Source organism: Molothrus aeneus, chromosome 4 (assembly GCF_037042795.1).
Source record: "Molothrus aeneus isolate 106 chromosome 4, BPBGC_Maene_1.0, whole genome shotgun sequence".
Lineage (NCBI taxonomy): Eukaryota > Metazoa > Chordata > Aves > Passeriformes > Icteridae > Molothrus > Molothrus aeneus.
The window spans coordinates 55,072,232-55,099,458 of NC_089649.1; the positions used below are offsets into that span (position 1 = coordinate 55,072,232).

The 27,227-nt window shown below is 41.6% G+C and overlaps 1 protein-coding gene across 1 annotated transcript in view; it reads right to left on the reverse strand.

Moving 5' to 3' along the window:
• Positions 1-10,748, reverse strand: part of RBPJ (recombination signal binding protein for immunoglobulin kappa J region) — a 53,375-nt gene extending 42,627 nt beyond the window's left edge. The window contains exon 1 of the mRNA XM_066549176.1: positions 10,730-10,748. The gene's annotated coding sequence lies outside the window, so the exon portion shown is untranslated. The remainder of the gene's footprint in view (positions 1-10,729) is intronic.
• Between the last annotated feature and the right edge of the window lie 16,479 nt (positions 10,749-27,227).

Here is a 27,227-nt window from a genome sequence, read left to right on the forward strand (position 1 = left end):
ATGCAGCAAGTCAAAAAGAATGACTACTACCCTTATAGCACAAGGGATCCAGTAACAAGAGTTGCCCTATACTTTCTAGGAGTCTTTAGCAATCACAATTGACTGTAAAGGCCTGGTCTACTTTTCCTTTGCTACCATCTGAAGTACGATTTATCACTTCAACAAGCTGACTGGGACTACAACTCAGTAAAACCTTTTTCAAACGTTGTTTCATAATGACTCTTTTGTTTTGCCTGCTAACTGTTGTGAAATACAGGTATTTTGCCCATTGCAAGGAAAAAAAAAAAAAAGAAAAAAAGCAGAAAGCTCTGATGTTTGTTTTGGCATAGTTCTCACGTTTGTTTTAACACAGTTCTTGGTATTTTGAGAGTCCTGCTATCTAAACGTAAGCACTGGGAACACTAATCTTATTTACTGTATTATCAAAACTGAGCATGAGCCTGGCCAACATCTATATTATTAATTAAAACATTATCAGAATAGGTTTTCATGCCTTTCCCACTTTAGGTGACTCTCAGAGCAAGAAATTTGCTTTAGCTCTAGAGAATTGCCTGTTTTTTTCTCTCTACTTAACACATTCTCTATCACTCTTACGGACAAACTAAGAGACATGTTACCTCCATAATCAACACCAAAACAATTAACAGAGGAAGGCGCTTTTGTAACTTTAGTACTTATACAAAGATCCCTTGAGCTTTTATATTGTGATCAGAATTTCATCTCAGTATCATCTGTGCTGACTAAAACAATTTGTCACAATACATCAAGAATGCTACAAGCCTCTTTCAAAGAGGAAGCCTTATCCCAAATACTTATTTTGATTAACTGCTCTCCGTGACTTATTAGTGAGAAAATTGTAATGCACACATAAATAAACCAAAAGCAACATCAACCACACAATAGTAAATGAAAAAAAAAAAAACTGGAATGCAAAAGGAAAATTTAAAAAACAAACAAAAACCCCCCACACAAACAAAAACAACACAAACAAAACCCCAACCAACCACCAAACCAAACAAACCCCCAACAAACTACACCAAACCAACAACACCCCAGGACTCAATGCTGACAAAGAAGTACTGAACAGCAGAGGAAAAGAATTTGGCCAAAAAAATACTTGGACAAAAAGACATGTCCAAAATAGTTTTGATATATCCCCATAACTTCTGGAAGATATCACATTATTGAGGATTTTACTAGTCATCATGTATAACTACTACAAAACTAAGCATGAAAAGAAGCACACACATGCAGAATAACTGCAGTCTCTCACCAAAGCCTTTTCTTTTCTGAATTCTGACACTCACCACTGAAACCAGAGCTGGGTGGCAGATTTGGAAAGTAGTGAAATATTTTCAATTTTGAAAATAATGCCTATGCAGAGTAATTTCTCCTGCAGTATAAAGACATGGCAACAGCACACTGCAGCACCACCTCATTCTATTATTTATTACATGGCACATTTATCTACTGGTCAAGCCCTAACCACGGCATCTGTCTCAATTATGTAAGAGCAGCATGTCTCTAGTGCCCACTCTAATATCACCCACTATAACCAGAACATATTAATGATCAATACAGACACTCAAGTCTTATTTACCATACCTTTCTGTTATGCAGACAAAAAACCTAAGGAAGTCTGATTTCTCCTGACCAGCTTTCACGGCCGCAGTTGGGAGAGACAACATGATGTCACCTGTCAAAACCCAGCAAACAGCCCATAACTACAACAAGTACAGGAACAGAGGCAGGAGATAGTAATTCTATTTCCACCTCTCCACAGAATCTGTTTGACCTTGGCAAGTCACTGGTGTTTTGTGCTTGTTTTTTCACATTCAGGACATGAGGAGCTTTTACGCAGACGGCTGGAACAACAACAATAACTGAGTAAGGCTAATTATTATTTATTCTGCCCAGCCTTAGAACTCTTCCACAATGGCATAAACTCAGAGTGTGCACAAGCACCTCCAAGACTCCAGACCTTCATTTTGAAGCTCCCTTTATGTAAGATTACCACTGAAAGCAGTAACACCCCTTACCAAGACAACCTCCCCTGTAATCCATAACTGATAAAAGCTTAGTTTCACAAATTCTTCTGCTAAACAAACTTTAACCTTATTTTCTACACTAGGGTAGCTCCTAATCCACAATTTGCAACTTGCAAACACTGCCTGCAAGATCCTCTGCCACTGCTCCCAGACAAAATTACATTACAGAGTAAAAATAAGAGCTGCCAGGAAAAGGAAGCAGGATATTTTCTGAAGAGTATCTTTTATTCCGTGCAGTTTCTATGGTTCGGCAAAAATCAGGAACCAGTATTTTGCACAATTCAATTCCCTCTTTAGGCTTGGAAAATTCTAAATTTCACAGCAGCCTGATCAAGTTTCATTTCGATACCAACTTTTCCTGGTAATCTCCCAAAACACCACACACTAAAAATATGCCACAAGTATGGCTTTGAAAAAAACAAAGTGCAGATGAAACATCCTACAGACCAAGCAACGTTACCAAGAATAAAAGTAGAAGGACATTTTTTCTGGCACATTCAGAAAAATGTCTATATTTGTCTGTACTCATAAAGGAAAAAATTTAGGTATTCATTCCTCCACTCAAATAACTATAAGAAATTATATTAATAACCAAAATACCAACTAGAGGATCTATTGCAGTATATACCTTTAATCTAACCTAGGAGAAGTAGAAAAATTAAATGAAGAACCAGGTATGATCTCACACAGAGACATTCAAAATTATTAGTTGCCAAGAGAGCTTGTTGCCTATTTGAGAAAGTGTTCTGGATTTTCAATGCACTGATGAAATACCACTGCATACAAGCTAGTCATGCAGTACAACAAAATGGAGACAAACTCTTGCTCCTGAATAAGAAACAAATGAAGAAAAGTTATAACCACAATCACTGTAAGTTGTTCATGTTTTCCAAGTGAAGCATGTAAACAACTTTAGAGTCATAGAACACTCTAAGCTGGAAGGGATCCACCAGGATCATCAAGCCCAATTCCTGGCCCTGTGCAGGACATCCCCAGATACACACCATGTGCCTTGAAAGCACTGTCCAGATGCTTCTTGAACTCTGTCAGGCTTGGTGCTGTGACCACTTCCCTGGGGAACCTTTTCCTAATATCCAACCCAAACCTTCCCTGACATAAATACAGGCCATTTCCTTGTGTCCTGTCACTGGTCACCAGAGAAGAGATCAGTGCCTGCCCCTCTGCTTCCACCTGGGAGAAAGCTCTAGGCTGTGATGAGGTCTCCTCCTGGTCTCCTCCAGAGTGAATAAGACAGCTGATCTCAGTCATTCTTCATATGACTTCCCCTCTAGACCCTTCACCACTTTCATGGTGCTCCTCTGGATGCTCTCTAAAGCTCTACATCTCATATTGTGGTACCCAGAACTGCCCCCAGCACTGGAGGTGAGGCTGCCCCAGCCCAGAGCAGAGCAGGACAATCCCCTCCCTTGCCCAGCTGGCCATGCTGTGCCTGATAAACCCCAGGACATGCTCAGCCCTCCTGGCTGCCAGGGCACTGCTGGCTCATGTTCAACTTTCTGCCAACCAGGACCCCCAGGTCCCTTTCCAGCCCCATTCCCCAGCCTATGCACATCCACAGCTGCCCCATCCCTGGCACTTGCCCTGTTAAATTTCACATCTGGTGATTGCCCAGCCCTCTAACCAGCCAAGATCACTCCACAGGGCCTCTCTCAGTTTAAATAACGATGGAAGTACGTACTTCAATTCAACACCAAAGTTTCAAGACTTAGCTACATAAAAAGACATCCTCAAAAAAGAGCCTCACAAGCTTGCTGAAGACACGTGCTGCCGACTGAAGTGTACAGGCTGCTTTAGAGAGAACAAATCATGTCCCAGCAGCATGTCATTCACTAAAAAAATCTTATTAATCAAACAGTAAAACATGATAGCAATTTTATATTAAAATAAAATTTTACAGATCAGTCAAGCTTTTAAAAAAATACTTTAAAAAGTCAGTGTTTATCTTAATCTCTCTTTATTTTATAATTTATATAATTTTAATAAATACATAATATTAGAATCTATTATATATATAATAATAATCTGTCTATTGTAAGGATTAAAATCTGCGAGCATAATCAAGAGACTTCTCACACTGTACATACTGAAACTCTTACATTCTTTTCTTTCTTGGTAAAAATTTACCACCACAAATATGTAGTTTATACATTTACAAGCATAAGAGCAAGAAGATACACGGCCATATGCCACCATCTGGATAAACTAAAGTGCAGTTGAAGAGCATGAAGCATTTTTTAGAAAATGAAATTATTTTTAACAGTATAAATAGGCTCTGAAAAATGGCTGTGATGTGACATAGCAAAGGTGACAAAAGTGTTTCCTCAGGTTGTAAAGGTTACTTCATTTTTTTGTAAAAGGTAGCAACCACAAAATACATACACAAAATATGAGTGAAGAACACCACAAAAGTAGAACCCCAGGAAATGAGAAACTCTAAGTTTAGCCCTTACTTTTCCAAGACTCAGTAAGAATACAGGGATATGGAAACTGCTTCTATTAACAATTTTTACTTCAATGAAATGTTTTGGCTGTTTCCTTTTCTGAATTTTTACATTACAAAAGATAAACATAATTCTATATTATTTCCTTACTATACATCATCTTAATTGTTAATTAATGCAATTATGTTCAAGGTAAGGATGAAGTGTATGATATTATAATGCTTTAAGCATTTCCACATAAAAATAATGGAAGTGCACTGAGATCAAGAATATAATTTATAATTATAAAACTGCCTTGAAATACTATACATTTAAAAGGCATATCCACTTTTGTCAACAGAATTAAGATTTAACCTGACAACACAGCTAGTGACATTTACTTTTTTCTCTTTTTCACCTAAACATAAAGAAGAAAATAAGTAATTCTGTAAAAGCCAGCATACACAATTGCTCAATTTTTAGAAACATGGAAATAATAAATTTAAAAAAAACCCAAAACACTTAAAATACACCTTCCCTGTGAAATGCTCTTGGGAGGCAATATTTCAGCACATTAGTGCCATATAGTTCAGTTAATAATTTGCTTGCAATTAACATCCAAAGAATTTAGGGTTGCAAGTATTATGAACACCGAAAATTGATGTCCTGAAACATCAGAATTCTGCCAGCATTATTTGGTCTCCAAATGTCAAACTAATACTGTGCATAAACTACATTCTTCATCCCAGAGAGATTCTAACAAACTGCATAAGAGAATACTTGTTTGTATTAAATATGCACTTTAAAAATTCAAATGACAACCTATCTTTACAAGTTTATCTAAAACCAAACATAGCACAGAACAGGTATGCACTGCACCATAACTGTAATCTTCACCAACGATGAATTAGCAACTATAAAACCTTTCCTCAAAATCTGTACCTGTGAAGGCACCACAAGTCTTTCAGAAAGACTTTTATACACACCTACATGCTACTTGCTCTTCTTTTCACAGTTTTTTTAAACACAGAAATTGGAGTTCAAAATAATGAAAAATAGTCCTAGAATAAGTTACTACTGCAAAATAGAAATTAGAAAGAGGGAAAAAACTCACTCTCATTCACAAACCCATGATCATTATTCATAGAACAATACTTTAAAGAGAACTATTTTTGCAAAGAGATATCAGCAAAGGATATTGCCTTTTAATTGGCTGTAGCAAGCACACACATACTATGCCAAATACAATAGTCTACAGATTATTTCTGGAGAAATCAAGCTATAGAAAGATTATTTTCAGACTTTCTTTGTGTTCTGTATCAACCAGAATAAGTCAAACAACAAAGAGCTACTTAACATAGTGAATACACAGCAAAAGCAAATAAAATCCAAATTAAGACCTTAACTCCATAAAACTGCTTCTACTGAAAGGGGAAGGTTAAAAGGTTAAAAAGAGTATTTGCCAGCATTTCAGAAGACTCCTTCAAGAATATATTGCTCACAAGGATTTCCCAATAGTCTGACTTAACAGCTCTTGCTCCTTGATAACAATTTAAATGTTAGTCACACAAAACCATCTATTCATTTGATTGTGAACAAGTTTTTCCCAATCTTTAACACTCATCAGGTGCATATACACAATACAATAGCTGTAGTTATGCTACTACTCAAATCTTAATAAGCACTGTTTAAACTTTCAGTGACAGTAAAAACTGTAGCCTGAAGAACTCATCCATGAACTCTAGTCCTATAGTCTACATTATCCTGTTTCCACTCCTTAAATGTCACTGAAAGCATTCTAACATCTCCTGCAGCCTAACCCTATGATGAGGCTCAGAATCAACATCTATTTGTTCTCTTCCTTAACCTATCACCCAAGACTACCAGCAATGTTTCTTTTCCAGAAATAACTCTCCCTCCCTCATTCCCTTGGCATTGTTGCTCTCATGACTCATCCCTTATCACTGTTCTTTCAGTGCATCCTCCTGAAGGAGCCTCCTCATTCACCTGTATTATTTTATTAATCACTTCCTAGGCTTTGGTCTTGCACCCCTTGCCAATTGTCTTCACTCAGTCCAGGGCCAGGATTCAGACTCAACCATGAACTCCCTGCCATGAATCAGAAATATTCTTTCTACTCCCTATCTCCTGCGCTTGTCCAAGTCAACACCCCAGCCTGAGTCTCTCTTTCCCCACACTGATGTCTCACAATCAGCTCAGCCTCAGCACAGAAAACATACAGGTCATATTCATTCCACCACTGCTTCAGTCTCCTTTTCACTACTGCAAGTCCTGAACTTAACTAAGCATTAGCTCTCCAATCTAGCTTGTCCTCTATAGGTCCTAGAAATAACCTGCTGTTGAGATCCTAGCCATGCCCATCACATCACTAAGATATCCCTCTAGTAGCTGGAAATTTATCATGAGACCACAGAAGTTCACACCTGAAATAGTGAAGCAATTTTCATCTTTCAAGATCCAGAACTGATCCTTATGAACATTCCTCTCTCAACACTTTTAGCCTACAGCCAGATCACACAAGTCCTTCCCCATCCCACTTCTTGAGCAGCATTCACTTCACTCTCTACTTCAAGACCCTAATTGGTCAAGGTCCTCATTCTAAAATTACTAATCAGGATGTAGATGAGGTTAAAGTTCTGGTGAACTGTTGTATTTTCACCTCTGAACTTCTTTTCTTTTGCCCTTGGGGTTGGGAGAGCTCCATGAAGCAGCACCCTCTTTCAAAAACCTCCTCCAAGTTTTTTTCATATTTCTCATTAAAAGCAAAGAAACAAAATGACCAGATGGCTGTCACATCTACACTACTGCCCTAAAATTCACAGCACTGATGCCAAACTTTCTCCTGAGCCACCACAGATCTCTTCCCTCACCCTTAAATCATTAAGCATTCTGGGTCAGGAAACCCCTCATAACCACTGAACTCCAGGATGACTAATTCAGACATGGAACTTGAATAGCTTGTTACTTAGAAAAGTGACTAAAACAATTTTCTACTGTACAGTGCCTATGGAAAACCAGCATCATACCAGCAATAAGCCTACTCAAAGTATTTTTGTCTTTTCCAAGGCTTCTCAACATGTTTGAAAAAGAATCCAAATGCTATACTGTATACTGCTATTACAGACATTTTAACTGGTAATCAAGTACTTAAGACAATGCCTACTATTTATGATTTCCATCTGTTATTTCTGAGTTGGATTCCAGTATTTTAAAGATCAGGTTGTCCCAAGCTCCTAAGAAGACACCATTGCCTACTTTATGTCACTGTAAAATTACAAAATTAAGTTCATGGCACTAGAGATTTTCTCTGTCATATGGCTTTATTAGACCTAGCAGAGCAATTTGGATGCCTACAGGTATTTTTGCAGTATAACAGTTATTTAGAAACAAGCGGTTTGCACTCAAAATATAATTAAAGAAGCATTTTCATTAATTTTGTAATCTTAAAAAGATATTTCCCTACATTGTTCACAACCAAAACCAAAAATACTCCACAAAACCCCAAAAATACTATCCTATAATCCCAGCCATAAATTATCCACTTCTTTTAAACAGCAGTTTGAATAGTAATTCCTTCTAAGTTACTTGTCTGATGCTGCTGTTTGCTTTCTCCCTGTATCTGGTTCTGACACTGTGCAGTTTAGCTTGTCACACTGTACACACGCACGAGTTTAATCAAAACGCTCCTTGTGAGGCAGCAGCACGAGGGTGCCACATGCTGCCAACAACAAAGCAGAACAAACTCTGACTGCCCCCCAAAACTGCTGCAGGAAATTCCTACTATTCCATTCCAACACTGCATAAACTTATGCACCAAAACTTAAGCTTAGGCATATAGTTTTCACAGGAAAAAAAAAACCAAAAAAACACCTTTCTCATTCAGGTAACACTGACTGCAAAAGAACCATGTGCCCATGTGATGCCCATTCAAACACAATGCAGGATTTGCATATTACATTCTTTAGCTATTGCTTTTTAATTTCAAACACTTTTTTCCCCTGTCCAAGTAAGTTTTTATAGAACAACCCAGAAAGAAAACTCCTTATACTAACCATTTTGAAAAAAAAATAAAAATCAATCAGCTACTGGTGAATCATCATTTTTTAATCCTAATACACAAAGACAACTCAGCATCAGAGCCATACTCCAAAAACAGGTCATTTAATAAAAAAAAATTAAAAATTAGGCTCCTTGATGCAATATAACTACAACATTAACAAAAGTTAGCATATTTCATTTTACCTACACTAGAAGTATTTAACAATAAGAAAACAAAATTATTTTTCCAGAGAATTATTTGACTTATAGGTTTAAATAATAAATGTAGCAGAAAATCCTAAACTACAAACAACTATTTCAGTCTTGTTAAAATGGTATTTTTTCTACTGCTCTGATTATTTGATCACTGTTTTTAAAATAAGCCACAGTTGTTTTGTCAACATTTTAACAGACATCTGAAAAGGATAAAACTAATGTCCCAAACACGACAACACTTCTGACAATCCTGTAATAATCAATAAACAAAAGGAAATGGAACCCAAATATTCAGATGAGTAAACTAATAGAAATGTGGAAAAACTTAACTGCTAACTGGAGCACAGGCTAACTTTATAGTAAACTTTAAAAGCATTTCTTCCCTTCTTTCAAGTCCAACCTCTAAACTAGTACACTCCAGGAATCATAACAAACAAGATCAGCTTCCATAAAGAACATTTAATTGGGAAATTGTATATCAGCCACAAGATACCTTCATCAGGACTGAAATCAAGCAAAAGCTTCAATTTATTTTTTCACAAACAAGAGTGAGGAATTGGAAACACTATTGCAGCTAATCAAAACAACAAAATACCATAATGCTACCTTCTCCACGAGAACAAAAGCATCAACCACCAACTCCACCCCACCCCCAAGCAGGCTGTTGCTCTCTAACCACAGAGCCAATGCTGTAGACAATGTAATCCCACAGGGAAGACAGAAGGTCACAGACACACTGTGAAATCTTAAAATAAGGTCTACGTTTTAGAAAGACCTAGAAATACTTCAACAAGACAAAATTTCATTTGGAACAAACAGGTGGAGTACAGAATCAGCCTGCTCTTCTCCTGACTGTCTCTTCCCTCAACACATAGAGGGAGGTCACACTTGCTCCACGTAGTCCAAAATTAAGGATCCGGCACTTGAAATAAGCAGCAGCAATCAAGATGTGGCAAGGATGGCAACGTGCAATGTGACACTGCAGGTGTGATTGCGTACTGTATACCAGCAGTGGGTCTGTTATTATTCATCAGCTGTAGGTGGCTAAGAGGGTGTCACTTATTACAGTGACACATGCTGCAGCTGGCTAGCCATGATTAAGTATTACCCAGTGTGGTTGAAAGGGATGGAGACTACCATTCATTATGATCCAGCGTGGCTTACTGGCGTAGGGAGGCTGCTACCCTTCCCTGCACCGCAGCATTTGAAGGAAGGCAGCTAAAACTCAACAAAGCCCTGGGAATGGTGTGCAGAGAGGAGAGAAAGGGAACCTCGGCCGCCCAGCCTGACGGAGCGGGTGTCCTGCTAGCAGGGGCGGAGAGCCGCCCGCGCTCGGCGCGCCCGGGAGCGCTCCGCCGCCAAGTGACAGCGCCGGGCCGGGCCCCGCCGTGCGAGGGGCGCTGGGGGCCCGCGCTCAACTTCCAACCACAGCAGCAAAAGCCTTTGTCCCAGCACTCCCCGTCCGTAGCCGGGGGAGCCTGGGGGACCCCCGCCTACAGCGGGACGAGCCAGGGCGACCGAGAAGGGAGAAGAGCCCGTGGCAGCCCCAGGTCCCCTCCCAGCTGGGCTCCGCCGCTCCCCTGGGAGCCCTCAGAGCGGGACCCGCTCCGAAGCAGCCGAGATGAGCACTGACCCTGCACGGAGTCCCGACCGGCGTGTCCGTGCGGGAGAGAAGGAAAGCAAAGTGAGCGCCCGGACCTGCCGGGACTCCCGCGCCGCGGGCCGGCCGGAGAGCGCGGCCGCTGCCGGGCCGGGACCCGGGGCGCCTCCTCCGTGCGCCCACCCGGCGGGACCCCAGCCCCACGAGGTTTGCGCCGCAGGGCCCGCCCGCGGGCCGTCCGGAGGGGAGTCCCCCGTGCCGTCGAGCGGCGGCCGAGGAGCGAGCGGGCGGGCGCGGCGCGGCCTCGCCCAGGCAGCCCCGGGCGGCGGCGGCTCCAGCGGGCGCCGCGAACGCCCCGCACTCACCCTGTCACAACAGGCGCCATCTTCCACAAACTCTCGCCAAAACTCCTACTCTCGCGAGAGCGCCCCCCTCCCCGCGGCCCGGAGCGCGCGTGCGCGGGCCCGCGAGACACGCGCGGGGCGGGGGGGCGGTGCGCCCCGCCCACTCAGCGCCCGGGCTTCTCCCCACAGACACAACAGCCCGGGCGTGGGAACCGCGCCGCTCTCGCGAGAGCCCGGCGCCTGCCGGCATGCGGAGAGCTGCGCAAGTCTCGCGAGAGCGGAGCGCGCTCAGGGGAAGCCGAGGGATTCCCTCTGCCCGCTCGCGCGTCCCGCCCCCGCCGGCGCGAGGAGGGGCGGAGGGGGAGGAACCATTCGGAGCGCCGAGGGAGGGGCGGGGCCGCCGCTGGCGCGCGGGGATCGCCCACGGCCGCCGCCGCCTCCGCCCAGTACCCCCGCGGGGAGCGCGCGTGGGGCCGCCCGCCTCGTGCTGCCCGCGGGCGCGGCACGTGCGCGGCCCCGAGACTCTGCGGCGGTGCCGGGGCTGAGGCACCATTGGAGCTGAGGGGCCGTGGGAGCTGGGGACCGGGACAGGGCGGAGAGAACTCTGTGTCAAACGTGAATTAAAAAGAGCAGGAGGCTGGGATGTGGAGGCACGGCCCTTAGGAAGACCTCCTGGGTTCCTTACGTGGAATTGTTAGCAGAAATTTTTTTTAGAAGTGGGTTTTACATTAAAAGCCCTGTTTCATAATTTTGTTTTCATGTGCAGCTGAAGTGCGTAAGATGCGTTTGTTTAGCAAACAGAACCAGGGGAGTCTGGCAGGGTCCCAGGCAGCCGAGCGGGCCCTGTGGCCACAGGCGGCCGCGGTGTCTCAACACGGAGCTGCCGCCGTGTGCTCCGGCGTTTTGATACGGCACAAAAAGAAAACCCCAATTTTGGATTCATGTAACGATATTACCTCTTCAGGGTGCGGGTCTGTTTGTCCATTAGGAGACCAAATTTGAAAACTAATCCTTTACATCAAGACTTCTGTCTGTTTCAACTTCCTCTGTGTTTAGTATAACATGTCAGTCTAACTTCGGGACAAATGCTACATTGATTTAAAGATTGCTGAGATTCCAAAGCCCACATCTTTTTTATTATGTTAGCTCTGTACCTCTGCTGTCTTCGAAATTACGGGAAAAAATAGCATTTTAGTAATCCCATGAATAAGATTTCAGATTTCTCGCCCACATACACACTTCACTGCTTATGCTAATTCAATGAATAATGTCTCAGATAAGTAAAATCACGTTTGGAGAGATTCCTTGGTGACAGAGTTTTCTGTACGAGTCACTGTACAAACAGCTGTTGTCTCCTGTCATTATGGGACTTTCCCCATCATGATTTCCCCCTCCTCATTAGATACAGGAGGACTTTGATTGGCTCCCTTGTACGCCCAGTTCTCGGCAAAAGCACAATGCATACTGGAAATCCTCTCTATTGTTTGCAAAGAGCAACTCATAATCCCTTTGGAAATCTCTTCCTAAAAACATCTCTCTCTTTTTTTTTTCTCCCAAGGCTAAAGAATGATCTCAGCTCATGCTAACTCCATTCCATTAAGAATAGTTTCTGGATGTTTGCCATGGACTGTCTCTAGATGGTTATTTTATGGGGCCCCTCTTTTAGTGTGTTTTGAATCAAACTGGAAAATCTAAAAATATTGCACACTCTTCAGTGTCTGACCTCTTTTAATAACTTACAATTAAGGCACTTTGATTAATAACCAGGTTAATTGGATACTGGAACAGGTATATTATTTTGAAGAATTAATAATCATAGAAACTATTGTAGTCCTTTCCATCACTGACAGCAGTACATTATAAAACAAATAACCATTGATTTTGTTTTCTTAAATTATAAATGATCTGCAGTTCAAAAGGCCAGGAATACTATTCAAATCAAAAACAATAGCTTGAACTTCATGTGAATAGCTGATGGAAAAAAAGATAGTAAGCCTAAAGGTTTTTTTTTTAATATTGTTTATGCATTGAATTTTCTTCTTGCTGCTAAAAGTTTGTATTTCACATAGAGTGTGAACAATTCTTATTGACTTTATTGGAAACTGAAAGCATCCACTACCTCAGGGAACTAGACCTCACCTTCTGGCCTGTAACGAATATAAGCATTTCCAGAGCTGAGGTAGAAAAATTTAAATAGCAGGTTTGCACCATTTAAATTTTTGTGTTTGCTATGCAAATCAGTAGTTTGACTTTTTGATTTAAGCTCAGCTGAGGTTGTCAAAAGGGTTCTGAATCAGGCCTGTCATTTCAGAGACAATTTGGAGAATCACAGCTGGAGGCATCTTTGACGGATGTGATTTCCACATGAGGTGTTGGGCCTCACCTGTGTTCCAAGCAGATGCCCTGCCAGATGACTCCAGCTGGATGCTCAAAATCATTGGTGACCTTTGAAAATGGAAGGCTGTTCATGCAGGAAATCCAGTTTACTCTCACCTGTCAGCTGGGGGACAGGACCACCTGGAACTTGGATTCACCAGCATGTGTGTATGTGGACAGAGCCACTTGGCAGTGCTTAGTGGATCTCAGCAGCTTCATCTTGGGAATTCACAGAGTTCCCCTGTCCTCTCAGTCTTGCTTTGTGTGGAAAGAGGAGGAAAGACAAGGAGCCTAGCACCAGCCCATGGAATCTTCAGGCCTCAGGCCCTCTGTGTTGGCAGGGAGGAGATCTTTTGGCCTGGAGAGTTGTCCCACCAATGGTACTGCAGGACAGGAGCTGCTGGCCAGCACTGCTCAAGCAGCCCAGCTTTGGAGGAGGAGGGCAGGCATGAGCAGGGAGCATGAGATGCAAGCTGTGATAACCAGGCCAAAGATTTCAACAGCTTGTTTGACCAGTCCAGACCAAACTTTCTCCAGCTCAGCCTTGGCTCTGGGTTTCCCCTAAGCCCATTCCTTTGGGCACAGCACTAGCTAATTAATATCCTTCTCATTTGGCAATTGCTTCCCACCTCGTGGTTTGGAGGAAGATGAGAAAACAAAAGACCTGCACACTTTCATGTAGAAGCAATCCCAAGTTTCTTATGTGTTTGGCACAAGCATATGAGAGAGGGGCAATGAGACAAGAGTCTCCGTCTCAGATCAGCCTGTCTTACAAAAAACCATCTCACAGTGTGTCCTGTAAAATCCCAGCTATTTTAAAACTCACTGACCTTAAAAAGCATTGTAGGTAGTGAGAACTGCAGTTATCTGGATCTTCATTATAAGGAGCAGGTTTATCTTGAGATGTTGCAGTTTGTAGGTGGTGTAAATCACACATTCTAGTGGTAGGTACTGTGTACAGCCCTGCTGGGATTTCATAAGCACAGGATGTACAGTGTGGTTCAATCGCGTGTCTAGGAAAGCAAATCAACAGGCAGCTGCCCACAGAACATCTCTTAGATCTGAGCTGTGGTGCAGGTGCCAACAAAAGTTATCACTTAGGCTGTTAGCCAGCCTGCTCAGTGTCAGAAGTGTCTGCTCCTTGAAATGGATGCTGATGTTCAACACAGCTCAGAGAATTTGCAACATTGTCTTAAGGATGACAAGGAGAAAGAATAGGCTAGTTAGCAGTCTGCAGCAGGTGCATTGTTAAATAGTTTTTGCTTGTGTGTCATAGTCTGAAAGAGGACGGTAGAGTAAAGAAAAGATCTGAATCTGTGTCGTAATGCGGGCTCAGGTAAAAGTATACCTTGGTCTGGGAGTCCACAGAGACAACAGTCAGGCTTGGGCCTTGCTATGGTGTTGCCTTGAAAGCAAGTACAGTCCCTTCCCAGAGTGTTCTTTTAATGTAAAGACAAGAAGCAAGGAGTATAGGAAACATTAGAAAGGAAGAGGGGGAGGGACGATGAGGTTAACAGTAATAACATCATATGGTTATATAGGTTAACAGTGTGAACAGCTTGATGACTGACTTCTATAACCTCTTATTTTTAAACAGTTTTCTAAAATAGCCTGCTAAGATGCTTTGCATTGTATTAAATTTTGCTCCTCACTTTATCCCAGAATAGTATCTTCACTTATTTTCCATTGGGTGAAATGTTTTGTCAATTTGCATGTAAACTACCCTGTATCCCTCCTTAGTTTTACTGGGTTCTTCAGAGAGTGCAGCCCTCTCACACAGCATTCCTGTGCGCTTGTGCCTGTCCACCAGGTAAGTGTGCCACCAGTTATTCCCTTAGCCCTGCCTCCCATACACAGCCCTCTGCACTGGTGGCTGGTGCCATCATCATCTTCAGGGTGCCCCTGCAAGTACCACCAGACCTCAGTGAATCATCCATCCCAGGAGGCTGAAATGCCCTGGGGGCTGGCAGAGCTTGCCTGCCACACACCGGGTACTGCCAGCCCCTGCACCCCAGCATTCACAGGCAGGGTAGTGCCAGCCCCTGCACCCCAGCATTCACAGGCAGGGTACTGCCAGCCCCTGCACCCCAGCATTCACAGGCAGGGTACTGCCAGCCCCTGCACCCAACATTCACACAGGGTACTGCCAGTCCCTGCACCCCAGCATTCACAGGCAGGGTACTGCCAGCCCCTGCACCCCAGCATTCACAGGCAGGGTAGTGCCAGCCCCTGCACCCCAACATTCACACAGGGTACTGCCAGTCCCTGCACCGCAACATTCACAGGCAGGGTACTGCCAGCCCCTGCACCCCAGCATTCACAGGCAGGGTACTGCCAGTCCCTGCACCCCAGCATTCACAGGCAGGGTAGTGCCAGCCCCTGCACCCCAGCATTCACAGCAGCAGCAGAGCAGGGGTTCTCTGGGTGCTGCCTTGGTGCTGCCAGCAGCTTGGTGCTGTGCTGCCCTGACCTTCTGCCATGGCTAAAGTGTGCATGTACCAAACCAGCTCTAAGATTAAACCACAGGCTGCAGGATTACAAAGTCATTCATTACAAGGAGTACAGCAGGATAAACTGTAAACATTTCCAAGTTTCCAAAACGTACAGGAGAAGATACAGCTTCTTTTCAGTCTGTCTGATCTCTGTAGGACTGACTGTGAGCTGAAGACACCTAAGGAAGTTATTTGCATCCTCTTGAAATCAAGAAAATGGGGAAGATTGAACTAGTTGATTAGACTGTGAATTATCACAAATAATTAACAAAATAAAAGGAACATTTAAAGATTATATGACTCCAGATGTTTTATTGATTTTATTCATATATAAATACAAATAGATTTTGCAATGTTCTGAATTGGTGTGAATACAGATGTTTTTTGCAGGAAAACATCTTGATCAGAGGTGCTGTTGCAGTTCTGTTGTTTTCCTGATATGTATCAATTCACATCTACACTCAACCCCAAGTCTGTAATTTAGTGACTGAGTTAGAGCTGATTTTTTCAGCTAGTCTGGTCTCTCATTCATTAGGTTCTTTGAGAAAATATATGCTGACAGACTTCACCTCTATCTGTAAGTAAAATGTGTTTTTTAAAAACAAAGAATGAAAACTCATTTGATTCTACAAAACACAAGAGAATTACACACTCTTAATTATACACATTTTTCTTACTTACAGGGAATATGTAACAGAACAATGCTTAAGGAAATTTCAGAATAACTATAACAAGGTGCAAAAAAAGAACTCATCAGCCTACTATAAAAGAAAACCACAAACTACACATGACCTCTTGATAAAACTATTACTAAAAACCCGTTTGCCATAGTAAACCATCCCCATTTTACTATGTATTAGGAAAGCCCTTGTCCCAGTGACACACACTATGTCAGAGGAGGAAATACGGACAGAAATCCTTAACCTGTAATTCTACATGCAAATATGTGCACACAGGAATTCTTTCTATAGAGAGAGGAGTTACGTAATTAATTGATTCACAGGTGTAAAGCTGGATACCATATAAATGCTCTCTGAAGAATTTAGTGACATTTAGGTAAACCTCATTCTTGTCCTATATAGACAGGTTAAACTAATTTTGTGTTTAGTAGCTTACAGACTGTCCATGTCTATTGTCTATAAAGATAATACTTGTTTTGGGGCTATTTATTTAAATCATTTAGGAAGTTATATAATCTTGAAACAGAAGATAGTCTAAAGGCATCACCAAAGAACATGTAATCCTAAAAAATATTTAACTTGTAATACTGCCATGTTGATATCTATTTGGGTTACAAAAGTTCTAGTTGTTGTGGACTTAGTCTAGCTTTCATTCTGCTATCATTTTGCTGTTCCATAGACCATTTTCCATAATCCTCCTGAAAACAGACAGACTATTTTTAGCCAGAACTATTGAAAATAAATTCCATAAAAATTGCCTGAGAATAGTGCTCAGATCCAGAGTGGCTGATACCTTTTGAATTTTTTCCTCTTAGGGAATTACACATGACCTTTTAATGCTAAAGTTCATTAGTGCTTGGATATCATATGGATGAACTTCATATAAATGAATGGATGAACAGATAAGTCACAACTAAGGTAATGATCTTACAGCTATTATGGAGGTAGCTGAAGACGTGTCATGGATGATAATTACTTAAAGAATTTCTCTATCATTTTATTTACTGTCATTCTTTGTTCAGGATTCACTCTCTCTTCTTTAATCTTAACAAGTGGTGTTTCATTTTTAATGTTCCAGACAGCCATATCTTTTTCTAGAAATGCAGATATCCAGACATTCTTATTACTTACAGTTTCATTATCAGTTTGTTTTTCTCCTCATTACTGGCACTGACCTTGCCAAGAACTAAGCACATGCATAATTTTACTAGTGCAATTAGACTCATTAAAGCTAATGGGATTAGTCAAGAAAGTAAACCAACTTCTGTTCAAGTGTTTGTTGTTTGAGGTAGTGCTGCTAGAATCAAGATGAGGAAAGTCTGGAAGGAATTCAGACTGAACAATAATTTTCATTAAATGTCATACAAAGAGAAATTCAAAGATTTTTCTCTTGACCCAACCCTGATGTGTGATCAACCCAAGGTGGTTTTACACTGGGAGCAAGCAGGGATTTCCTGACATTGCTTTTTCTTCAAAAGATGGGGGCTTGTCAAGATTTAAACTGGTCTCAGCAAACTTTACAAGGTCATTTCTCAAGTCTGGGATGAAATATTTAAATTAAAGATAATTAGACATCTCAGCCACCAGCCCAGCAACAGAGGCTGAGTGTAACCTGATAGCAGTGTTGTGATGCTGTGCCCTGGGAGACTCTGGTCCCCCCCAGGAATATTTCATTAATGTGGGGAGATTGAGAGAGGCAAACCCAGAAAATGTTTCCTCTTTCTGCACAGAAATAGGGAGATAGCACTGAATTAAACAACATTTCCTCTTGCAGAGGAATGGTCTCACAGTTAGAACATGGGCTTATAGCTTGGAGGTCTTGTGTATAAAATCCTCAAAAGGTGTTTATGCCAGTATAAAGTGGGGAAAAAGTCTAAAGGATTTCTTTGCTCTTACTTCTACCCTACCTTTGTTCCTCATTTTGGGTGCTGCAAGTCTGCTGATTTTTGACCTGCCAGCTGAAAGCCTCCCAGAAGCATGATAGCAGCCAGAAATACAACGTTTAGAGTGCACCTGGTTTTCAGCCCCTTTCTTTGAGAGCCATCTCTGCTAGGGCTGAGAGGGGAGGAGCATGGTGCAGTTGCTCCATCCATCCCAGGGAACTTCCCTTCTAGACTGTCAGGACAACTTTATGGAGACTGGTAGCACAGGCCAGACATAAAGTGGGTGATTATTAACTCCATCATGCTATAATTTGTCATTTCTGACCTCTGATGAGCTGCCTCATATACAGTGAGTTATAAAAAATCGGGCCTCTTACAGAATCAAATGCAAACTGCTCTGATATAATTTCAAAACAGTAAATCTCCCATGGCCTTGGAGAAAGCATCACTTGTGGGCTTTCACCCATTTTATACCTTCCTTTCAAAACAAACACATATTCTGGTCTCTGATAAATACAAATGACAAAATTTATTTAAGCTGCAGACACACTATTTGTAATCTAAAAGTTAAAATTCTTAGTTAATACTGACTCCTATACCCTGTCTTTTTCTGTGCAGAGGTAAAAAAACCAGCAAGTCCATCACTGCAAAGTCTAATATCAGGGATGGTACATATATTTAATATTACTCACTTTTCTCTAGGAAAGCAATTGATCTACGCCCCGATGCTCACAATTTTATTAACATTGGAAAGAGCCATGTGGTGTTTATATAGTGTTTAAGCTCCATGAAGTGCCAGAGCCCGAAGTTTTTGATTACTGTCGGAGGAGGAGGGCTGGAGTGACAGTTAGGGGTGCGCCGGTCCCTACTGTATATACAGCTGTTGCTGCACAGGGGAGGGAAATGCAGGGTCTGGCTGTCTGTTCCAAACAAAAAGAAATGGCACATGCTATTACTTCCAGATCATTGCAGTCCCTGCACCACCATCTGCTGGGGGTCAGAGCAGTTGTCCGGGTCGGCGTCAGTCATGCACAAACTCAATGCCTTCCATGGAGCTGTGCCCAGCAGTACATATTTACAAGAACAATAAAGCAAACCTGCTCCTTGGACACAGGCACCACAATGCTCCATCACACTGGGAACAAAGGGGCACAACAAAAGTTGATATGCATTACAAAGGAGGTTCTCGGGGATCACAGCTTTGTGATTTCAGGCCGTAACACAAATTGAAGGGAAGAAAAACTGTCACCAATAAGCCCAGACCTAGTGATCATTGTATTTGTAATTGACGCAGCATTGCTGAAAGGGTGCCTGGGTCTCTGTGTTTCCTCTCTTCCTATTGTTAAAATCTTCTGTAGAAAACAGTTAAATGGGAAAAGCTTTGATGGTAAATATTGAAAACTTGGATATGTTATTCTGTAACAGCAGCAAGATAATCTCTGCCACTTACCCCAGCTTGTCCATGCAGATCTCTTTTTCTGGGGCTTATGCCATGTGCTGGAGCGAGATGTGGAGAGCCCTGACTGACGTAAACTGAACAGTTCCTGGAAACCGGATGAGTACAACTGTGTCACTGTGATGTTGAAACCAAATGAGCAGTTTTAGCATCTCTTTGGCCTCACAACAGCTAGTGAGTAATTCATTTCTCCTGCTAAAAACGGCTGCTTCGCCACCACTGGAGTGACACATCAGGAGTTACTGTCGGGCCTGCAAACCTTTCACTTAGCGCTGCCCTGCACCCCTGGCTGAGCACAGGCGTACAGGCGTGACACCCTTGGGGCCTAGAGCTTGAGGTGCCTTAGCTGGCAGTACATTAAGGCATACAGATAAAAAGTACAGGCTTTCTTTTAGGTCTGGGCTAGCTTGCTGCAGAGCTACATCCAGTGTTTTGGTGCTGCATCAAAATAGAATGCTTGGTGCAGGGGCATCTGCATTTAGTGAGTTTATTAGTTTGGTCTCAGCATCAGCACTGTTAAAACAGGCAGCAGTGCCAGCATGGGGTGAGAGAAATAGGCAGCAGTTCTGGAAAGCTATGAAAAGGGCAGGTGGAGCTGCACCCAGAACATTTTTCAAGTGAGGCTCATTGCCAAATAACTAGAAACTATGCTGTGCTAGCAAAAACACATGAAGGACTGCTGTAGTTCCTGCCTCACATAGCTACAGTGTCTGTCACAGCACTACCACATACATAATCTTTGACATTCCATCTGATAATTAGTGGTTTTGGCACAAGTAAACACACTCTTGTTAGGTTCTATCCTCAGTTGCTTTTTTACTAAGCATCACTCATCATTTTTGCATAAAACCTCTCCAGTCCATGTAATGTTTGACAGCCTTCTTGGATGATTTGCCTGAAACACGATATGGAAGAGGAGACCTCCAGGTAGCTGCACACACATGTCTTCCAGACTCCACCTTCCTGGCCTCACTGGCACCAGGACACCCCAGCTGCCGGAGCCGCAGAGCTGGTTCTGGAGCCTGCGAGGGCATGCAGAGCAGCCTTTGCTTGTTTCCTTGGAGAACCTCACCAGCTCAGTTACATATCTGTACTTGGAGGACACTTTCCCTGAGCCATTCCACACAGAGCTGAACTCCACAAGTTTGCACTGCAGCTAGGCAGGCTTTCAGCAGTGGGTCAGAACTGAAAGAAATAATTTTGTTTACCATCTGGTCCTGTGGAACTGCATTTGAAGTAAAAGTTGCCAAAGAGTAGTCAATGTATAGCTTAGATGCATTTACATAATAAAATGTATGCAAAATGTAAATAATTTTGTATCTCTAATTTTGGGGAGGAAAAGGCAGGGGATGGGAAGCTGGCAGAGTGGCTCTTTGGATATTAGTAATAAAATGAAAGGACAGAAAGCCTTCAACCTGTAGGTAATTGATGTAATTAATTACTGAAAGTGATTTCCATTAATAGTCAAATGTAAGTGATTGCCCTGTATGCCTACTCCACCATAGAGAGGCGCTACATTGTGGAAATCATCTTGTTTCAGTGCCTGCTTGTACTCCTGCTGGAGGCTTTATTCTACCAGCCAGGGACTAGATTAGTGTAGGGAATAGTCTGGGTTTCCCAGCCATCCTTCTGGACACAGTCCAGACATTGAGGAACTTGTAGTAGTAGAAGGTGCCCCTGCCCATAACAACTAGATGGTCTTTAAGGTCCCTTTTAACCCAAACCATCCTAGGATACTGTGATATTCACATAATGCCAGGGAAATTTAGAACTGGTCTCATGTATCCTGCAGATAAATAAGGGACTTCAGTATTCAGGAAGAACTTCACAGGTCTTGTGGTCACTAGCAAATGTAAACCACAAGAATAGATACATTCTGACTAATAAAATAAGTTTTCTGATAGAAATAAAGCTTTTACAGAATGAACAATCAACTCATTGGTACTCAAGCATACCAATCAACAGTACAACTCTGTTGGTACTCTTATTCTATGACATGTTACCTGTAAACCATGCTCTCGTTGGTGGAATATTCCACCCTCTTCAGTCATATGTGTCATACTTAAATGCTGCCCTGGATAAACCATAGTCTTAACTTCATGTTGTAAGTCTATCATTGCAGGAAAAAAGATTTCAGTTTATTTTTCTTAATTGCCTAGATGAAAAGAATCTATACCGTGTCCAGCCCAGTGGGTATCCAGTTATGCATAAACCTTAGGAGTCTAATGTTGAAACCCTGCAGCATCCAGGGACTGAGTGGAAGCTTCTGTGTTTGGGTACTTAAGTGAGAGATGAGCTGTGGGGAAAATCTAGACCAGAATAATACTTTAACTTTTTATGTTGACTCTTTTATTTCATTAACATTACCCTTTATCTCTGAGGTTGTAGATATGCTTTTGTGAAGAGTAATTCTGCAAGTTACTACATCTCTGGGCAACATAAATTCAGCCCACATCAGGCACAGCGTGTTGAGTCACACAGCACAGAGAATATGTGCACACCATGGCTGTTCTTGCCAGCTTTATTCTTTATGCTGCATCAATGACAGATGTTGGAGAAGAAGTAATGTTTGATCAAACTCAGATTGCACAGAGGGAAGGTATGGCCTTTTTGAACAAATTTAATATTTCACCTTCAGCTATGCCAATTGAATACATTGCATCAAGACAGTGACATTTTTGATCTGGAATTAACTGTAGTAACTTTGGATTTACTGCCTGGTGGAGCCTTGGCCTGATTTTTACCCCCAGGCCACTTATATGCTGTTTCTTAACATATCTTCCTTGAACTCATTTTCAAATCTGCTAACCTCTCTTCTTCCTACCTGTTCTCTGAATTCTGTCTGCAGTAATGTCTGCCAGCTTCTAATGCCTGATGGCCAGATAAATGACCATTAGGAAACAATGGACTAATAAAATACAATTAGGTATTTTATGAAAGCAATGTTTTAGTGATTTACAGCTGGCCTAGGGCATATATATGGTTAACATGGACTTTTGTTGCTTTTGTACTGCATCCCTTCTCACTGCTTACTCTGCCCACTTACAGATTTGTTTTAGCCCCTTGAATTTACCTAATTGAAGAAGTCTTTGCAGTTGTATTTCCTAAGCATCATGTAGGATGTTCCTCAAACATATTGGAGAGGCTTAAAACTTCATGAGGGAGAAAAAGCTTTTAATATTTAAATATGTTCCCATTGTTTGTGGTGTTTTGGCTTTGGGTTTTTTGGTTTTTTTTTTTTTGGTTATAGAAATCTTCTAAAAGGAATACTCAAAGGGTTGTCTTGCCTTAATAAACTTAGTAAACTTTTGACTTGTCCCTTATGTTGATTACAAATGCAGCTGTTATTAATGTTTTTACTTGCACATTTTAGGCCATTGTATTGTGTTAGTGATTGAGCAGCACTTCACTGAGCAATAGAACTGTGTTCGCTCAGCTTAAATACTGCTGCAAAAGTAGCACAAGAGAAAAATGTCTTTAAGGTTCTACAGAAACTCTGGCTAAGCTGCAGTAGTGGACTGGAAAGAGATGTGGCAGAGAGAGAGAAATCACAGAAATTACAGAAAAATTGGTAGAAAGGCAAAGGGAGAGACTTGCTTTGGGAAATAGAGAGAGGGGTGGCTGAGCAGACAGTGTCAAATTGCTCCCCATCTCTGTTCTGGCACTTGCAGATCTATTGAAAACAGGCCAAAAGGACATGCTGAATTTGTTACTCCCGTGTGCCAGCCTTTTCTGCAGCAGCAAGAGAAACCAATCAGTGCTGCCTCAAAAGCAGCTGGAAACTGAGAAATCCCTGGTCCCCCGCTGCCTGGCAAGCAGCAGCACAGGGTCTTCTCAGTTTCCAGCCACTACAGAGGCTTCATTGACAAAATGTGTGCAGCATTTGAAGGAGCACAATGTGACAATGAAAGAACCTGAGGGAAACAAAGCAAGGAAGGGGGAGAAAGGAAGAAAGGGGGGAGAATTAAATGGGAATGAGGGAGCAACTGAAGACAGGAGGACAAAAATCAAAAGAAAAATATGCTAATCACTGCAAAAGGGGCAATAAAAATAAATCATCCTTGTCATATTTGACATCCCTACACTGCTTTATCAAAGAGTATAGTTGTGATAGGAAGACTAGAGAAAAAGAGGTAAACTTTACTAATGTTTGCTTTCATTGCCTCTCTGAGATACAGGCATGTTTAATTTATTCCCCTACTTTCACAAATACTGTTGTGAAGTACAGAGTGATTGGAAGATGCCAGATACCACACAGGGGTTCACATGGCACTGTGAATGGGATGGCTCCTACCCTCATCCTCTGTTTCTGAGAGAAGCAGAAAGATTTAAAGAGCCCTGTAAGTCAGGAGAATGGTGCCTTAGAACAACCTGGAGAGAAAACAAAATGCTGCCCAAAAAAAAGCAAGGCAGCTGGCTTGTTTTTCTCCTTTCCCTTGTACTTCATTGCTCTGGCTATGGAAATGTGTAGCAGAGTGGAACCCAGAATATCACCAAGAGCTCAGAGCAAAGCAGCATAGCTGGGTTTTATTTCTTTTACCTCTGTCTGCCTGGTCATAAGGTAGAACATCCAAGAGGGGTAGCAAGAGCTCAGGGGATATACCTGTGGTACATTAATCTCCCAGCTGTTCCCACTTATTCTGCTTGTTCAGGATGAAGGGAGATCTGGGAGTGCCAGAACCAAAGTTAGTTACAAAGCAATTATACTGGAAGGGACTTCCCAAATGTCCTCACATGAGTCAGGGAGTTTTTAGTTCATGGGTCCAGCTCGAGCTCCTTCAAATTAAAATCCCCTGAAACATATGTTGGGTGAACAGTGTCTTCAGCACCAATTTTTCACTCCATATAGCCGCTCTTACTTGGAATAACTTGGTAAAGTAACATGCAAAAATGAATAGTACTTGGGAGAGAGCACTGGCATCTACAGATTTTCTGGGAATTCCTCATACTTTCTGAAAGGTCAGAGAAGTGCACCATAAAAACTGAGACAAGAAAAGAATGGTTGCTGTTAGTTTCAAGAGGGAATATCAGCCAGGAACCCAGAAGGGGGTAGATTTTGTATTGCCCAAGTTGAAAGTGACTAAACTCAATTTATGTGCCTTTGCCTTTGAGCACTGCACTGTCATCATCTTAATGATGAGTTTATCTTTTTAAACAAAGGAAGGCTTCTGTCCTGATGACAGGAGTTTTGCAATTAATAAAGCCTTCTTAAAAATTCTCATTTATCATTCAGGTTTAAAATAAAATGCTTCCATTTGCTCTCTTAGCTCTTATTTTCAGTCATGAGTAATAATTCCTGTAAAGCAGTTACTGCTTAGGTTAAAAAAAAAAAATCTGTTTCTCCACAGCAAACTTAATTTGAGCATGAACCATGGCCTCCACACAATCCCAAGTATTTAGATCAGTGATCAATTTGTCTTTCTCTGTACGAGTAGTAGACAGTGTAGAACTGATTTTTTGTGATATTTTTCTTAATGAGTTCCTGGGTGTTATAATTTTGAAAGAACCTACAGATGATTTAGTAGTTGCAAAATGAGACCACCATCATGTCTGCCTGATCAGGAATCACCCATTGTGTAGTAGGTTAAGAATGAGATGTTATCTTTTTTTATTTCATTTGTTCAGTTCATGTATAGTAGATCAAAATTGGTACCATATTTTCAAATTTACCATTTCAGATTTTTTTTTCATCTAAGTTAAAGTACAGGAATCTTGCTTCATCTCTAAAATCTTAGCTGTATTTTTTATGTCATAGGAGGAGATAATAGCAAGAGTAGAGGAACTACCAGCATGATAAATAAACACATAGAGATACCTCTCAAAATACTGGGCAAAAACCTATCTAATACTTTTTGTAATTTTTTCCCTTTTATGTTTGTCTCATGGACTGGCTCTGATTACATTAATGAGTAACTCATCATAACAGAAACAGATCACCATATTGAAGTAGTTAGTGCTGAGAATCAGTATGTTTGTTATAAACATTACAAGGATTTGAACTTCAGGCTACCTTTAACTTGATCCATTGGATTGGCCCTTCTCACCATGCAGGCTGCCCAAAAGCTGCCCAAAGGCCACTGCTTGGTTTGGACTCATAACATCCTCTCTGGAGTGCACTTCATGTGCACTGAGCAGAGCTTCTGGGTTAGTTCCCTGCAAAGGGAATTCAGTGCTTCTGTGCACCAAAACTGCTCTGGGAGCTGAGCCAGCGTGCAGTAAACGGGAACAGTCAGGGGCTGGGATTTGTTGCAAAACTGCATTGCTGCTCTGAACCAAAATGGTAAATATATAGGCAATCATTTATATTTTTGTGCCTTTGGGAAGGCACTGCATATTTTTCTCTCGTGTGCAAACCAAGCAATTTTGCATGATAAAACTCAAATGTGTATTTGTATACTTTTCTGACCAGCAACCTCTGGTAAGTTCTGTGTGTTTATGATGCAAAGAGAAAGCAAGCTGCACTGAATCATTACGTAAGCAGAGAAATCCTGACATGTGTGCTTTACATGCAACTCAGAAGAGTAGATTTTATTTTATCAAGTGATTAAAAATTGTGACTTTCACATAAAAATTATGAAAAATCGGTCTCCTAGCTTCAATTCTCTGAAAAAGAGAAAGTGATGGGTTTGCCAAATCAGGAAAACAGACTAATTTTCTATGATCAAAGAAGACCCTGCACTACATAGGGTTTCATGAGAATGCATAAAGTGTGAAGAAAGTCCAAAATCACATAGTCTTCATTTAAAGCAATGTGCTTGATATTATATAGTACATTAAGGTATTGATGATGAGATTAGAACTCCAAACTTCTGCATGCTAATTTTGACTTTGTCAGTGAATTCAGCTTTTGCCAATTCATTACTATGCACTTTCCCAACAGAGCAAAGGAATGTTAATGTTTCAAAGAGCAGAATAAAAGTTCAATACTTAACAGTTTACCTATCTGATTTCCAGTTTATTTATTTGAGTGAATCATTATTTTGCTCTTAAAAGGCTGCTGAATTTCATTTATTGCTGGCTGTTTGCACTAAATGTTTTAATTTTGATTACTCACATTCATCTGTGTAATTTCAGTTCCTTGGCTGGATTGCTAGAGCTCAGACAAGGTTCTTCTGCAGCTGCTGGTATAAGTACAAAATCTAATTTCAGTTAATTCTTGCATATATGTTTTTTGCATTTGTTCTCAACAAGTGATCAGGCATTTTTTAAGTGAATGCATATTTCCAGAATCCAATAGAAAGGAATGTAAAGTGAGTGATAAAAAGCATTTGATCGCAAAAAAAGGAGAAATCCTACAGTAGTGTACTCCAGTGATTTTGTGCTAATGCTCTTGAATTTCTTCCACTGGGGTCTGATCCATAAAGGGATTTGGTTACTTAAAATAGCAGTTATGTCCTAAAGTTCTTTGTATGGGCTATTAGAGCTTCATCTCAGCTTCTGTTTAAGCTTAATGGAGTGCACCCATGTTCACACCACAGATTATACCCACGATGTGCCTTTGAAGCTGCTTTGCTACCTGCCTAAGGCAATGGTGGCACCTGAAATGAGACACTGCAGCAAATTCAAGCAAATGTGCTGTACTGCCACCAGTATGCCTGAGCTCACCAGAAGCCTCCTTCTTCTGACCTGGGG